Raw genomic sequence first — 16,120 nt, forward strand, 5'->3', positions numbered from 1 at the left:
GCCCGCCCTGGTTGATTTACGCGCTTTCGAGGGCCCCCCTCCTCAGTTTACGCGCTTTTTTCAACTATTTCTCCGGGTTACGCGCTTTTTTTAAGTATTACCATTTTCAGAATAACCGTGGAATCCTTTTATCCATAAAGAATCTTGGTATTGTACCCTAAAGAGGGGTCAATCATCAATCCACATTTTTTAGTTATCATTTTACGAATAACCACAAATATCCATGCACCACTGTAGATTATGGTACCGTAAGCAGTTGTCGATCATTAAATTTCTGCAATTGGTGCAAGAGCTCACTTAGATTTTGATCTCTATCCATTTTGCCATTAGGCAAAGGGCCCCCTCCTACATTTACGTGAATGTTATCAATTTGCAGAAAACTGCGAAAATACATGTACCCATGTAGAATAAAATACCGTAAACAGTAGTCAATCATTAAATTTATGCACCCGCTAAAAGATCTTACTTTGATTTTATAGGGGGGCCTCCCTCCTACATTTATGCAAATTTTAGTTATCATTTTGCGAATAGCCGTGAAAATACATGTAGGCCTACTGGCTACATATGTAGAATATAGTACCTTAAGCAGTAGTCGATCATTAAATTTCTGCACTAGTTGCAAGAGCTCCCTTTGATTTTATGATCTCTATCCATTTTGACATTAGCTAAAGGGCCCCCCTCCTACATTTACGCGAATGCTATCATTTTGCAAATAACTGTGAAAATGCATCTACCCATTTAGAATATAATACCGTTAACAGTAGTCAATAATTAAATATCTGCACCCGCTAAAATGGCTTACTTTAATTTTATGAGGAGGGCCTTCCTTCTTCATTTATGCGATTTTTGGTTAGCATTTTACGAATAACCGTGAAAATATATGTACCCATGTAGCATCTGGTACCACAGTAGTCGATCATTAAATTTCTGCATCCGCTAAAAGAGCTTACTTTGATTTTATGAGCCCCCCCCCCCCCCCCCCCTACATTTATGCGAATATTCGTTATCATTTTGCGAATAACCGTGAAAATATATGTACCGATGTCGAATATGGTACCGTAAACAGTCTATCATTAAATTTCTGCACCCGCTAAAAGAGATAATATATTGAATTAAGGAAGGCCCCACTCCCACATTTATGCGAATTTTAGTTATCATTTTGCGAATAACCGTGAAAATACACATTTTGCGAATAACCGTGAAAATACATGTAAGCCTACCGATGTAAAATATTGTACTATAAACGGTGTTCGATAATTGAATTTCTGTGCATGGTAAAAGAGCTTACTGCGATTTTATGTCAATGAGGTCATATTATAACATGGAATGAATTATTACTGAATGTATACTTCCTAGTGGCAGCAGTGTATATTTCAGTGCATCAAAATTTTACAGTATATGCTTGTGTGAGATTCTACTTGCTAGCTCTTGATGCCAGCTTTCATATGATCTGTTAATTTCTAATGAAGCGAGTCCACACTGAGCCTGAATATCCAAAATATCAAAGGAAATAGTCATTTTAAAATCCAATGTGTTGCATGGTGTTCCTGATGGCTCTTCACAGGTTATACCAGTGCTGATGTGTTCCTGTGGTATTACTGATGTTGTACCACGTTGCCGCACATTTTGCTTGTATGCCTAATCCTGCAACATAATCTTCTTGGTAGACAAAAGATAGGCCCAATCCAGCACCTGGCTGAAACCTTGACGTGGTGTGCTGGCTTATTACTAATGTCAGCCGACAGCTTTCTGGATTTATTTTTATATGGTCTATTTGGCGTGCAGTTTCCTTGGTATACTATTATGTCATGCTACATCCCATAATTCTTATAAATAGGTGGGTCTCGACACGCGCTATAGTTCACTTGAGTCACTCGTTTTCAAACATGACAAGTAGTTTATTGTACTTTGGCATGGCAATATAATTATTTTATATGGTTAAAGTTTTATCATGATGTACAGACAATCTACTACCGGAACAGGGCATACGAGGTGTACAACAATAAAAGGTTCGTTCAGTGTTAGTAAGAGGGGTCTGGGGTCTGAAGTTGGGATTAAGTAGATAAGGGGGCCCCTCGGAAGTTTCGCCTAGGGCCCCCCCAATCGTAAGGCGACCACTGCATCCACGGAACACACGTCACGTAGGCTACGCGGAAATTATGTGTCCGTATCAATGAAGAGCCCGATCTTCATACCGTCACTGTTAACCGTAGAATAACGATTTAAATATTTCGTGAACTAGAAATTTAAGTTCGATACTTCTCGTCGTTGAAGTGTATCGCGAATGGTCGTATCACAGCATCCACAACACGTGGCACACAGCTACGGATATTAGTGGACATGACAGTTATGTGGTACACCCGTACCATTATCACAGTGCTCGAGGAATAGTCATGTGGTCACGGAGCATATCAATATTATTTTTCATGGCGTGCAACTATGGTCGTAAGGATGTATGACGTACAGTGTAGACTACTGCACAATGTACATTGTACATGCAGCTACGGTCGCATTTAAAAACAAAAATCAATTTTAAACAAACATGTTTAAAAGAAGGCCCTTGTTAAAAAACATATTTTTTTTGTTTTTTTTTACGCCATGACGTCACGGATAGTGGAGTAGTTGAGTGACATTGACAATTGAAAATATAGGGTAAATATATAGCTTCTTTGACGAAATATCTACGTTCTATAGCTGTTGAACCGACTATTTTGAGGGTTCCAACCATCCCATATCGCATACGTCGACTATATCGGATGATAATTTTCCGTAGGCTCATCGACATGTTTTTTGGAAATAATTTACTCAACTATGGCTTGATTTTACAACTTAATAAAAACACAATTTTTTAAAAGGCTTTTGTTTAACAAACTGTTTAATACATGTTTAAACAAAGTGTTTTAAACTACCATTTGTTTAAAATGCAACCCTATACGGCACTGTACTGTACACACCAAAATTTAGTCAGGCGGCATAGGTTAAGTTTTATGTATGTGGATTCGAACGGTAATAAAGTGACATGTATATTTAACCTTGGATATTACAAAGCACGTATCGCCCTGAGCCTGACGCATAATTGCCTTGAACACTTTCAGAAAGTAAGACATCAGAACTTTCGACTACAATTCAACAGACATCATAACGTCTCTTTTCTGAATTAATCCAAGTAAAGGAAATGACTTTCCTTGCAATTTCAGCATGCATTCACTACGTATTGAATGTGGATTCGAACAACATGTTTGATTGACATCTCATCATCATAAAAATGCTTTTTGAGTCTCGATTGAATTACCGCTGACTACGCTTAAACGGCAGCATGGTATTTCATTTCAACATATTTCTTGAGACAGCGACAATAATATTTCTATTGACAGCCGCACTTATTATTATCATTTCTGGGACTTCACTATGTATTCTTAATTGTAATGCGGGGTTAAAACAAACCTTCACTTTTAAGCGTTAGTTCTTAATCTTAACTATCACGCGGAACACTTACGGTAATCTGCAAGTCTTCGCGAAAACAAATATCTAACATCGTTCATCAACTCCCAACATAACGTTTCTCTTTAGAACTGATGTCAGCGAAGAAAATTACTTTCCCTGCGACACTAGCATCCATTCACGACGTATTGAGTGTTAACGTTGATTCGAACAACATGTTTGATTGACATCTCATCATTATAAAAATAATTTTTGGGTCTCGATTGAATTATTGCAGGCACTGCTTTAACGGAAGCATGATATTTCATTCCACCGTGTTGCTTGAGGGAGTGACGATATATTTTATATTGACAGCAGAAATTTAGAGCGTTAGTTCTCAACTAACTCGCGGAACACCTAAGTTAATCTGCATGTATTCGAGGAACCCAAATTCTTTAGAGTCACAAAGTGAACATGTACAATGTACATCTTACACACTACTGCATTACTATATAGGTGCACAAATGAACTGCTCATCAACGAAGTTTAAAAAAAAATATTAAAATTTAATTTTCACACATACACATAACGGTTGTAATGATGTAGTGATGAATATTCATTGCATATCACTATTGCCGCACCTGTTCCATTTCAGATACCAGTACTGAAATTCGAGGTCTCTCCCGGGATAGTGTAACCGTATTGTTCCGTCGAAACAGCGGGACACCAATTGCTTAAATACGAATTATCCTCTGAATATTGCAGATAAAATTGGCAGAAGTACGGGGTTTCAATGTCGACCCCCACCCCCGACCTTCTCGGCGTAGGGGTGCATTTAAAACACCTTGTTTGAAGCATGTTTTAAACAGTGTTTTAAACAAAGGCCTTTTTAAAAATTGTGTTTTTTTAAGTTGTATAATTATGCCATCATTATGAAAATACTTTCAAATAAAACATGTTGCATGAGCCTACGGATGGTTTGCACTCGATATAGCCGACGTAAATACCATATGGGATGGTTGCAGCACTCAAAATAGTCGGTTCAACAGCTATAATACCTAGATATTTCGTCAAGAGAGCTATATTTACCCTATATTTTCAATTGTCAATGTCACTCTACTATGACGTCACAATTTGATGTTCGTGACGTCATGACTTTAAAAAACAAAAACAATAGAAACATGTTTTAGACAAGGGCCTTGTTTTAAACATGTTTGCTTTAATTTGATTTTTGTCGAAAACCAGTGTTCAAAAGAGAACTGATGGAAGATTTTATTAGGATTTATGTTAACACATTTTGTTAACCCCTTCAAACCATTTTGTGTTGAAGCTGTATAAAAAATGAAATGCGAAACAATGTGATCAAAGAGTTATATTTTCTCAATGCCAACACCAGTTTACTCATTCTATAATTCCTTCGTTTATGTTTTGTCCAACCTTCCTCGAAAGTCAGTCTGCTAGCTAGTTACTCCGGGTATTCGAAAACGTCTAAAATGCTTGCGCTAATATATGGATTCGATCGATATGCCACCAAAAGCAGCAAGCTCGAAAGTATCCTCTCCTTGGTTATTAAGAGTGCAGAGTGTTGAGAATACGCCTGCATGTAAGGATGTTCAATTAGGAGTTCAGCGTCATTAAAATTATTATGCTCGCGTAAATGATGACAGGAAAAGTTTTGCAGGAAACACCATAATACGCTCCGAATGAATATGTTGGTAACTCCACGAAAGTAATTATTTCGTAAGCGCCTCACATCTACACATCGTCATTTCTGCTAACGCAGCGTTTCTCCAGCTGGTGTCTGCGAGACGGCTTTCAGGAACCTCAAAGTACTATCCAAAATATTACGCTACCACGAATGAAAGATTTTGTAAAATATACAATTTTCAAAATATCCTATTTTCTAAACCAAACTCAAACGATGTAATTATGTAAGCCAGGTTGGAGTCCCTCCACGCAGTCTTTCGGCCTGACCTTTTTGTTTGTCTGTAATGGTTTTTGTTTCGCGTGTATAGCATTTGCGACGTTAACGAATGCATCCATCTTTACCGAATGTTACGTACAGAATTGTGGAAAAATACGGTCAATTTGCGGAAATCATTGAGATCTTGTATACATTCAGTATAAATGAACGGTAAAACTTTATGTATGTCGCGTGTACTTAGCCGAGATATAGTGTCGTGGATTTATTCTAAGTATGAGGAATGGTGTGAACGTGAGGTTCAAGTTCGCGTTCTGTGGGTGAACTTCTGGAATTTAGAGGTTCGTGTTCACAAATGAACCTTGGTAGGTTCTGCACTGTGAACCTTCTTCATTTAATAAAATTTTCCACGTCATTATGACATCGCTGGTTAAAATTCTTTGCATTTCAACTTAGGACTACTCTTTGCATGACGCTGGTAGCATAAAATCAAAACCGGAGGAACATGCTACTTGCCAATCTCAAACATTTTGCATGCTTTGTTACAAAAGTTTGCCCGAAATATCCGGCTTTCCGTTTTTGAATATTTGAAATTGAAATTGCTGGAAAAGTGTCGTAAGATATAGATATTATGGGATGAATATAGCATTTGATTGCTATGAGGTTGATGCATTTGGTGACGTTCAAGAAGTCAGCATGTACTTCAGCATTGTGGCATAATGGGGCCTGAGTCGTCGCTATAGGTGTCATGTACCTTACTATGGGCTAGCACGTCACTGAAATGTAGGGTTGGAATTAGCAATATGACCTCACGTGACGTCATAGGTTCACGTTAGCGTTCACGCAGATCCTGAACGAAAGGTTCGCGTTCACATGAGCCTGAACCTTTCACTGGTTCGCACCATCCCTACTAAGTGTATCTTCGCCCTAAGGGACGAGGTGATCGGCATGGCGCGTAACATATGGGCTACACGGTGGTGCCCGCTGCTCTTTCCACACTTCTTCCAAACACGATGGAATATCTCGCGACACGTCACAGTATTCGTAATTCCACTCTACTGAGAATAATTTTCTCTGCCTTTGTTTCAATTACAGGGATTTGCGTTCGACTCCGGCATCACAGGAAACTCGGAATCCATAAAAGCGTCAAAAGGAACAGAGATATTCACTTCTTCATTGGCGTCACCCGCACTCAAGTGCGAAGACATCGCTGCTAAGAAATGCTTCGTTACATTGAGTACTCGCCGCTCTTCATGAGATATCCGCAATGTTTTACTCGTGCTTTATCGCGGTGTGGCTGTTGCAATCGCATTATAGATAACTAGCCCGTTAGTTATCTATACTTGCATCACCGAGTTCCCGGACAATACTATGGTGTTGGGTCGAATTTCAAGTTAACCGATAGACCTGTGCAGAGCGCTCTTGTAATTATAAAACTATGCTGCATTTCGCCTCGATAATATTTCAAGTATTCACTAAAATAGGTTTCCTGAAACTTACAAATAAGAGTGTCCGTTTGCCAAATCGTTACAGGCTGTTTGGTACGCTGTAATAACCGCAATGCAACGCGACTTGGTCGTTCGAGCTAGTAATTTCCAACGATTTCTAATCTCGATTTACTGACGCTTACATTCGCAACTATACTTTCACGCGTCTCTGAATGAGGCTGACAATTCCTAATGATGTATTTCACGGACTAAATAATCTACTGCCAATCCCATTCTTCATTCTCGGTTAAATAAATGGGGAATCTCTCATCATTTGTACCGCTTCAGTTACGATTGAGGCTGGTATGACTTCTCAATGATGGAATATGAACCGCGACCGTGCTGGATATCATATGAAAATTCTCTATATAACGTTTACACATAGCGACGATATGTTCTACCTGTTAACGTAAAATTAAAGGTACAACTGTCATTTTTACAGAACCTGTAATATAATCAATAAGCAAGATGAAACTGACCTGCATTGTATTGGCAATTATGGCGATGACGCTCGCTGAAGTCCGAGGACGTAAGTCACGATGTATCGGTATTTTACTCCATGGAAAAGTCCGTTATTTCATTGCGTAACGCGGCGATGCTCCGTTACTCAATATCATAGTACAGAATAGCCGAAAACGTGTTTCTCATTCATTGTAGAGGGTTGCAAACAAGACTTGGACTGCCCGCCCGGCTACTTCTGCAATTTCAACCAAGGCCGATGCTATCCCTTGATCTAGAAGAGTGAGTGATCCCTGCATTATAATATTAAATTGATCATATTTGTCTGCTCTGTAGTCCACAGGATACGTCCATAGTATAATTGTTTTCATATCGTGCGCTTCTTGGTGTTGTGTCAATCTAAAATCATGAACCGTTATATGAGACATATGAAGGCCCAGTTAGGCTACTTCTGTCATATTTTTGCAATATTGTGTTTCTCGTGTATAACAAATACGCGTCATTCGTACATTGTAAAATTTAATTACAGATCTTCGGAACGGGAAAGAGCAAAGTCTAGAGGCAGAGGAGATGACTAAACCTATTGCTTGATGACGACAAAATAAAAATATTATTGAAAATCTTCTTTGTTTAAGAGAGCGACGCTAAATGGCTAGTAACAGCGAGTCAGACGCAAGGAATGTTCAAATCGAAGGCAGATGGGGATTTCTATGTCTCTTCGTCATGTCAGTCGACTTTCCCGCTAAATGCTAATTTCGATGCAGCTCATGATGGCTTATTTCGAGGATAGTTGTCGTTGGCGCAAAGTCCTATGTTTGAATTCGTATCGATGCCCGTAAAACTAGAACCAGTTTAAAATCTACCCTTTGAAATCCGTGCAGATATACGGTGAACAAATAATTGGTTGAACATGAAAGGCCTTGTCGATTAAGCGTGACTTTAGTTAATGTGCAGATAGACTAGTTCAGTGCGTCGATTGACGAAGGCTTGTCTCTGTTACGAAATCAATGCATCGTGGAGCTGCAGACATATTCATCCGAAGCGTAATATGGTATTTCCTGCAAATGGTTTCTGGCATTTACGCGAGCAAAATAATGTTAATGATGATGAACATCTTTATATTCAGGCGTATTTTCAATACTGGTAATAACTCAGGAGGCGATAATTTCGAAGTTGTTGCTAATCGTGGCATATCGATCGCATTTCATATTTGTCCACTAGCGCAAGTACTTAAAGTTTGCGATTACTCGTAGTACCGGTCCAACTAGCATTCAAAGAAGTTTGAAAGAAACAAAACAAATGTACTTACGAATGGTTGAACACGTTATTGGCAGGGTTGCATTTAAAACAAAGAGATATATATATTCAAAGCAAACATGTTTAAAACAAGGCCTTTGTTTAAAACATGTTTTTATTTTATTTTTTCAAGCCATAACGTCACGAATATTCAATTCTGATGACATAGTCGATTGACATTGACAATTAAAAAGATAGGGTAAATATAGCTTCTTTGACGAAATAAGCTTCTAACCCATGCCATATACGGACAAAAAATATTCTTAATCAGGACTACATCGTCAAGCAGCATTTTTACGGTCGACGGTCATCATCATCAGAGCATTCATTCCGTATCAATGATCTATATCTACATAATATAGCTGTTGAGCCGACTATTTCGAAGGTTCCAACCATTCCATATCGTATACGTGGGCTCTATCGGGTGTCAATCGTCCGTAGGCTCATACTACATGTTTTTTGGAAATGCAATTTCTCTATTGTCATGACTCTTCGTCTACAAATAATAAGTATCGTTTATATTGTTATAGCACAGAATTATGAATGAGGCAATTCCCCAGTTGCCCCTTGGGACGATCATCCACGCAGTGGTGGCTTTTGGGGTAGGCGAGGTAGGCGGTCGCCCAGGGCCCGCCCTGGTTGATTTACGCGCTTTCGAGGGCCCCCCTCCTCAGTTTACGCGCTTTTTTCAACTATTTCTCCGGGTTACGCGCTTTTTTTAAGTATTACCATTTTCAGAATAACCGTGGAATCCTTTTATCCATAAAGAATCTTGGTATTGTACCCTAAAGAGGGGTCAATCATCAATCCACATTTTTTAGTTATCATTTTACGAATAACCACAAATATCCATGCACCACTGTAGATTATGGTACCGTAAGCAGTTGTCGATCATTAAATTTCTGCAATTGGTGCAAGAGCTCACTTAGATTTTGATCTCTATCCATTTTGCCATTAGGCAAAGGGCCCCCTCCTACATTTACGTGAATGTTATCAATTTGCTGAAAACTGCGAAAATACATGTACCCATGTAGAATAAAATACCGTAAACAGTAGTCAATCATTAAATTTATGCACCCGCTAAAAGATCTTACTTTGATTTTATAGGGGGGCCTCCCTCCTACATTTATGCAAATTTTAGTTATCATTTTGCGAATAGCCGTGAAAATACATGTAGGCCTACTGGCTACATATGTAGAATATAGTACCTTAAGCAGTAGTCGATCATTAAATTTCTGCACTAGTTGCAAGAGCTCCCTTTGATTTTATGATCTCTATCCATTTTGACATTAGCTAAAGGGCCCCCCTCCTACATTTACGCGAATGCTATCATTTTGCAAATAACTGTGAAAATGCATCTACCCATTTAGAATATAATACCGTTAACAGTAGTCAATAATTAAATTTCTGCACCCGCTAAAATGGCTTACTTTGATTTTATGAGGAGGGCCTTCCTTCTTCATTTATGCGATTTTTGGTTAGCATTTTACGAATAACCGTGAAAATATATGTACCCATGTAGCATCTGGTACCTTAAACAGTAGTCGATCATTAAATTTCTGCATCCGCTAAAAGAGCTTACTTTGATTTTATGAGCCCCCCCCCCCCCTACATTTATGCGAATATTCGTTATCATTTTGCGAATAACCGTGAAAATATATGTACCGATGTCGAATATGGTACCGTAAACAGTCTATCATTAAATTTCTGCACCCGCTAAAAGAGATAATATATTGAATTCAGGAAGGCCCCACTCCCACATTTATGCGAATTTTAGTTATCATTTTGCGAATAACCGTGAAAATACACATTTTGCGAATAACCGTGAAAATACATGTAAGCCTACCGATGTAAAATATTGTACTATAAACGGTGTTCGATAATTGAATTTCTGTGCATGGTAAAAGAGCTTACTGCGATTTTATGTCAATGAGGTCATATTATAACATGGAATGAATTATTACTGAATATATACTTCCTAGTGGCAGCAGTGTATATTTCAGTGCAACAAAATTTTACAGTATATGCTTGTGTGAGATTCTACTTGCTAGCTCTTGATGCCAGCTTTCATATGATCTGTTAATTTCTAATGAAGCGAGTCCACACTGAGCCTGAATATCCAAAATATCAAAGGAAATAGTCATTTTAAAATCCAATGTGTTGCATGGTGTTCCTGATGGCTCTTCACAGGTTATACCAGTGCTGATGTGTTCCTGTGGTATTACTGATGTTGTACCACGTTGCCGCACATTTTGCTTGTATGCCTAATCCTGCAACATAATCTTCTTGGTAGACAAAAGATAGGCCCAATCCAGCACCTGGCTGAAACCTTGACGTGGTGTGCTGGCTTATTACTAATGTCAGCCGACAGCTTTCTGGATTTATTTTTATATGGTCTATTTGGCGTGCAGTTTCCTTGGTATACTATTATGTCATGCTACATCCCATAATTCTTATAAATAGGTGGGTCTCGACACGCGCTATAGTTCACTTGAGTCACTCGTTTTCAAACATGACAAGTAGTTTATTGTACTTTGGCATGGCAATATAATTATTTTATATGGTTAAAGTTTTATCATGATGTACAGACAATCTACTACCGGAACAGGGCATACGAGGTGTACAACAATAAAAGGTTCGTTCAGTGTTAGTAAGAGGGGTCCGGGGTCTGAAGTTGGGATTAAGTAGATAAGGGGGCCCCTCGGAAGTTTCGCCTAGGGCCCCCCCAATCGTAAGGCGACCACTGCATCCACGGAACACACGTCACGTAGGCTACGCGGAAATTATGTGTCCGTATCAATGAAGAGCCCGATCTTCATACCGTCACTGTTAACCGTAGAATAACGATTTAAATATTTCGTGAACTAGAAATTTAAGTTCGATACTTCTCGTCGTTGAAGTGTATCGCGAATGGTCGTATCACAGCATCCACAACACGTGGCACACAGCTACGGATATTAGTGGACATGACAGTTATGTGGTACACCCGTACCATTATCACAGTGCTCGAGGAATAGTCATGTGGTCACGGAGCATATCAATATTATTTTTCATGGCGTGCAACTATGGTCGTAAGGATGTATGACGTACAGTGTAGACTACTGCACAATGTACATTGTACATGCAGCTACGGTCGCATTTAAAAACAAAAATCAATTTTAAACAAACATGTTTAAAAGAAGGCCCTTGTTAAAAAACATTTTTTTTTGTTTTTTCTTACGCCATGACGTCACGGATAGTGGAGTAGTTGAGTGACATTGACAATTGAAAATATAGGGTAAATATATAGCTTCTTTGACGAAACATCTACGTTCTATAGCTGTTGAACCGACTATTTTGAGGGTTCCAACCATCCCATATCGCATACGTCGACTATATCGGATGATAATTTTCCGTAGGCTCATCGACATGTTTTTTGGAAATAATTTACTCAACTATGGCTTGATTTTACAACTTAATAAAAACACAATTTTTTAAAAGGCTTTTGTTTAACAAACTGTTTAATACATGTTTTAAACAAAGTGTTTTAAACTACCATTTGTTTAAAATGCAACCCTATACGGCACTGTACTGTACACACCAAAATTTAGTCAGGCGGCATAGGTTCAGTTTTATGTATGTGGATTCGAACGGTAATAAAGTGACATGTATATTTAACCTTGGATATTACAAAGCACGTATCGCCCTGAGCATGGCGCATAATTGCCTTGAACACTTTCAGAAAGTAAGACATCAGAACTTTCGACTACAATTCAACAGACATCATAACGTCTCTTTTCTGAATTAATCCAAGTAAAGGAAATGACTTTCCTTCCAATTTCAGCATGCATTCACTACGTATTGAATGTGGATTCGAACAACATGTTTGATTGACATCTCATCATCATAAAAATGCTTTTTGAGTCTCGATTGAATTACCGCTGACTACGCTTAAACGGCAGCATGGTATTTCATATCAACATATTTCTTGAGACAGCGACAATAATATTTCTATTGACAGCCGCACTTATTATTATCATTTCTGGGACTTCACTATGTATTCTTAATTGTAATGCGGGGTTAAAACAAACCTTCACTTTTAAGCGTTAGTTCTTAATCTTAACTATCACGCGGAACACTTACGGTAATCTGCAAGTCTTCGCGAAAACAAACATCTAACATCGTTCATCAACTCCCAACATAACGTTTCTCTTTAGAACTGATGTCAGCGAAGAAAATTACTTTCCCTGCGACACTAGCATCCATTCACGACGTATTGAGTGTTAACGTTGATTCGAACAACATGTGTGATTGACATCTCATCATTATAAAAATAATTTTTGGGTCTCGATTGAATTATTGCAGGCACTGCTTTAACGGAAGCATGATATTCCATTCCACCGTGTTGCTTGAGGGAGTGACGATATATTTTATATTGACAGCAGAACTTTAGAGCGTTAGTTCTCAACTAACTCGCGGAACACCTAAGTTAATCTGCATGTATTCGAGGAACCCAAATTCTTTAGAGTCACAAAGTGAACATGTACAATGTACATCTTACACACTACTGCATTACTTTATAGGTGCACAAATGAACTGCTCATCAACGAAGTTTTAAAAAAAATATTAAAATTTAATTTTCACACATACACATAACGGTTGTAATGATATAGTGATGAATATTCATTGCATATCACTATTGCCGCACCTATTCCATTTCAGATACCAGTACTGAAATGCGAGGTCTCTTCCGGGATAGTATAACCGTATTGTTCCGTCGAAACAGCGGGACACCAATTGCTTAAATACGAATTATCCTCTAAATATTGCAGATAAAATTGTTTTTTTTTTAAGTTGTATAATTATGCCATAATTATGAAAATACTTTCAAATAAAACATGTTGCATGAGCCTACGGATGGTTTGCACTCGATATAGCCGACGTATATACCATATGGGATGGTTGCAGCACTCAAAATAGTCGGTTCAATAGCTATAATACCTAGATATTTCGTCAAGAGAGCTATATTTACCCTGTATTTTCAATTGTCAATGTCACTCTACTATGACGTCACAATTTGATATCCGTGACGTCATGACTTTAAAAAACAAAAACAATAGAAACATGTTTTAGACAAGGGCATTGTTTTAAACATGTTTGTTTTAATTTGATTTTTGTCGAATACCAGTGTTCAAAAGAGAACTGATGGAAGATTTTATTGGGATTTATGTTAACACATTTTGTTAATCCCTTCAAACCATTTTGTGTTGAAGCTGTATAAAAAATGAAATGCGAAACAATGTGATCAAAGAGTTATATTTTCTCAATGCCCACACCAGTTTACTCATTCTATAATTCCTTCGTTTATGTTTTGTCCAACCTTCCTCGAAAGTCAGTCTGCTAGCTAGTTACTCCGGGTATTCGAAAACGTCTAAAATGCTTGCGCTAATATATGGATTCGATCGATATGCCACCAAAGGCAGCAAGCTCGAAAGTATCCTCTCCTTGGTTATTAAGAGTGCAGAGTGTTGAGAATACGCCTGCATGTAAGGATGTTCAATTAGGAGTTCAGCGTCATTAAAATTATTATGCTCGCGTAAATGATGACAGGAAAAGTTTTGCAGGAAACACCATAATACGCTCCGAATGAATATGTTGGTAACTCCACGAAAGTAATTATTTCGTAAACGCCTCACATCTACACATCGTCATTTCTGCTAACGCAGCGTTTCTCCAGCTGGTGTCTGCGAGACGGCTTTCAGGAACCCCAAAGTACTATCCAAAATATTACGCCACCACGGATGAAAGGTTTTGTAAAATATACAATTTTCAAAATATCCTTTTTTCTAAATCAAACTCAAACGATGTAATTATGTAAGCCAGGTTGGAGTCCCTCCACGCAGTCTTTCGGCCTGACCTTTTTGTTTGTCTGTAATGGTTTTTGTTTCGCGTGTATAGCATTTGCGACGTTAACGAATGCATCCATCTTTACCGAATGTTATGTTCAGAATTGTGGAAAAATACGGTCAATTTGCGGAAATCATTGAGATCTTGTATATATTCAGTATAAATGAAGGGTAAAACTTTATGTATGTCGCGTGTACTTAGCCGAGATATAGTGTCGTGGATTTATTCTAAGTATGAGGAATGGTGTGAACGTGAGGTTCACGTTCGCGTTCTGTGGGTGAACTTCTGGAATTTAGAGGTTAGTGTTCACAAATGAACCTTGGTATAGGATCTGCACTGTGAACCTTCTTCATTTAATAAAATTATCCACGTCATTATGATATCGCTGGTTGAAATTCTTTGCATTTCAACTTAGGACTACTCTTTGCATGGCGCTGGTAGCATAAAATCAAAACCGGAGGAACATGCTACTTGCCAATCTCAAACATTTTGCTTGCTTTGTTACAAAAGTTTGCCCGAAATATCCGGCTTTCCGTTTTTGAATATTTGAAATTGAAATTGCTGGAAAAGCGTCGTAAGATATAGATATTATGGGATTAATATAGCATTTGATTGCTCTGAGGTTGATGCATTTGGTGACGTTCAAGAAGTCAGCATGTACTTCAGCATTGTGGCATAATGGGGCTTGAGTCGTCGCTATAGGTGTCATGTACCTTACTATGGGCTAGCACGTCACTGAAATGTAGGGTTGGAATTAGCAATATGACCTCACGTGACGTCACAGGTTCACGTTCGCGTTCACGCAGATCATGAACAAAAGGTTCGCGTTCACATGAGCCTGAACCTTTCACTGGTTCGCACCATCCCTACTAAGTGTATCTTCGCCCCAAGGGACGAGGTGATCGGCCTGGCGCGTAACAAATGGGCTACACGGTGGTGCCCGCTGCTCTTTCCACACTTCTTCCAAACACGATGGAATATCTCGCGACACGTCACAGTATTCGTAATTCCACTCTACCGAGAATAATTTTCTCTGCCTTTGTTTCAATTACAGGGATTTGCGTTCGACTCCGGCATCACAGGAAACTCGGAATCCATAAAAGCGTCAAATGGAACAGAGATATTCACTTCTTCATTGGCGTCACCCGCACTCAAGTGCGAAGACATCGCTGCTAAGAAATGCTTCGTTACATTGAGTACTCGCCGCTCTTCATGAGATATCCGCAATGTTTTACTCGTGCTTTATCGCGGTGTGGTTATTGCAATCGCATTATAGATAACTAGCCCGTTAGTTATCTATACTTGCATCGCCGAGTTCCCGGACAATACTTTGGTGTTGGGTCGAATTTCAAGTTAACCGATAGACCTGTGCAGAGCGCTCTTGTAATTATAAATCTATGCTGCATTTCGCCTCGATAATATTTCAAGTATTCACTAAAATAGGTTTCCTGAAACTTACAAATAAGAGTGTCCGTTTGCCAAATCGTTACAGGCTGTTTGGTACGCTGTAATAACCGCAATGCAACGCGACTTGGTCGTTCGAGCCAGTAATTTCCAACGATTTCTAATCTCGATTTACTGACGCTTACATTCGCAACTATACTTTCACGCGTCTCTGAATGAGGCTGACAATTCCTAATGATGTATTTCA

General features: G+C 38.7%; 1 long non-coding RNA gene across 1 annotated transcript; it reads left to right on the forward strand.

The window, feature by feature from the left end:
- The first annotated feature begins 7,223 nt into the window (after positions 1 to 7,223).
- On the forward strand, positions 7,224 to 7,907 carry LOC145443256 (uncharacterized). The gene is made up of 3 exons (XR_013916363.1): positions 7,224 to 7,357; positions 7,486 to 7,569; positions 7,817 to 7,907. It is a non-coding gene; the product is annotated as an uncharacterized LOC145443256 (long non-coding RNA).
- Positions 7,908 to 16,120: the final 8,213 nt, after the last annotated feature.

The sequence above is a fragment of the Botryllus schlosseri genome, chromosome 7 (genome assembly GCF_051294905.1).
Source record: "Botryllus schlosseri isolate E-star chromosome 7, Bs_hap1, whole genome shotgun sequence".
NCBI lineage: Eukaryota > Metazoa > Chordata > Ascidiacea > Stolidobranchia > Styelidae > Botryllus > Botryllus schlosseri.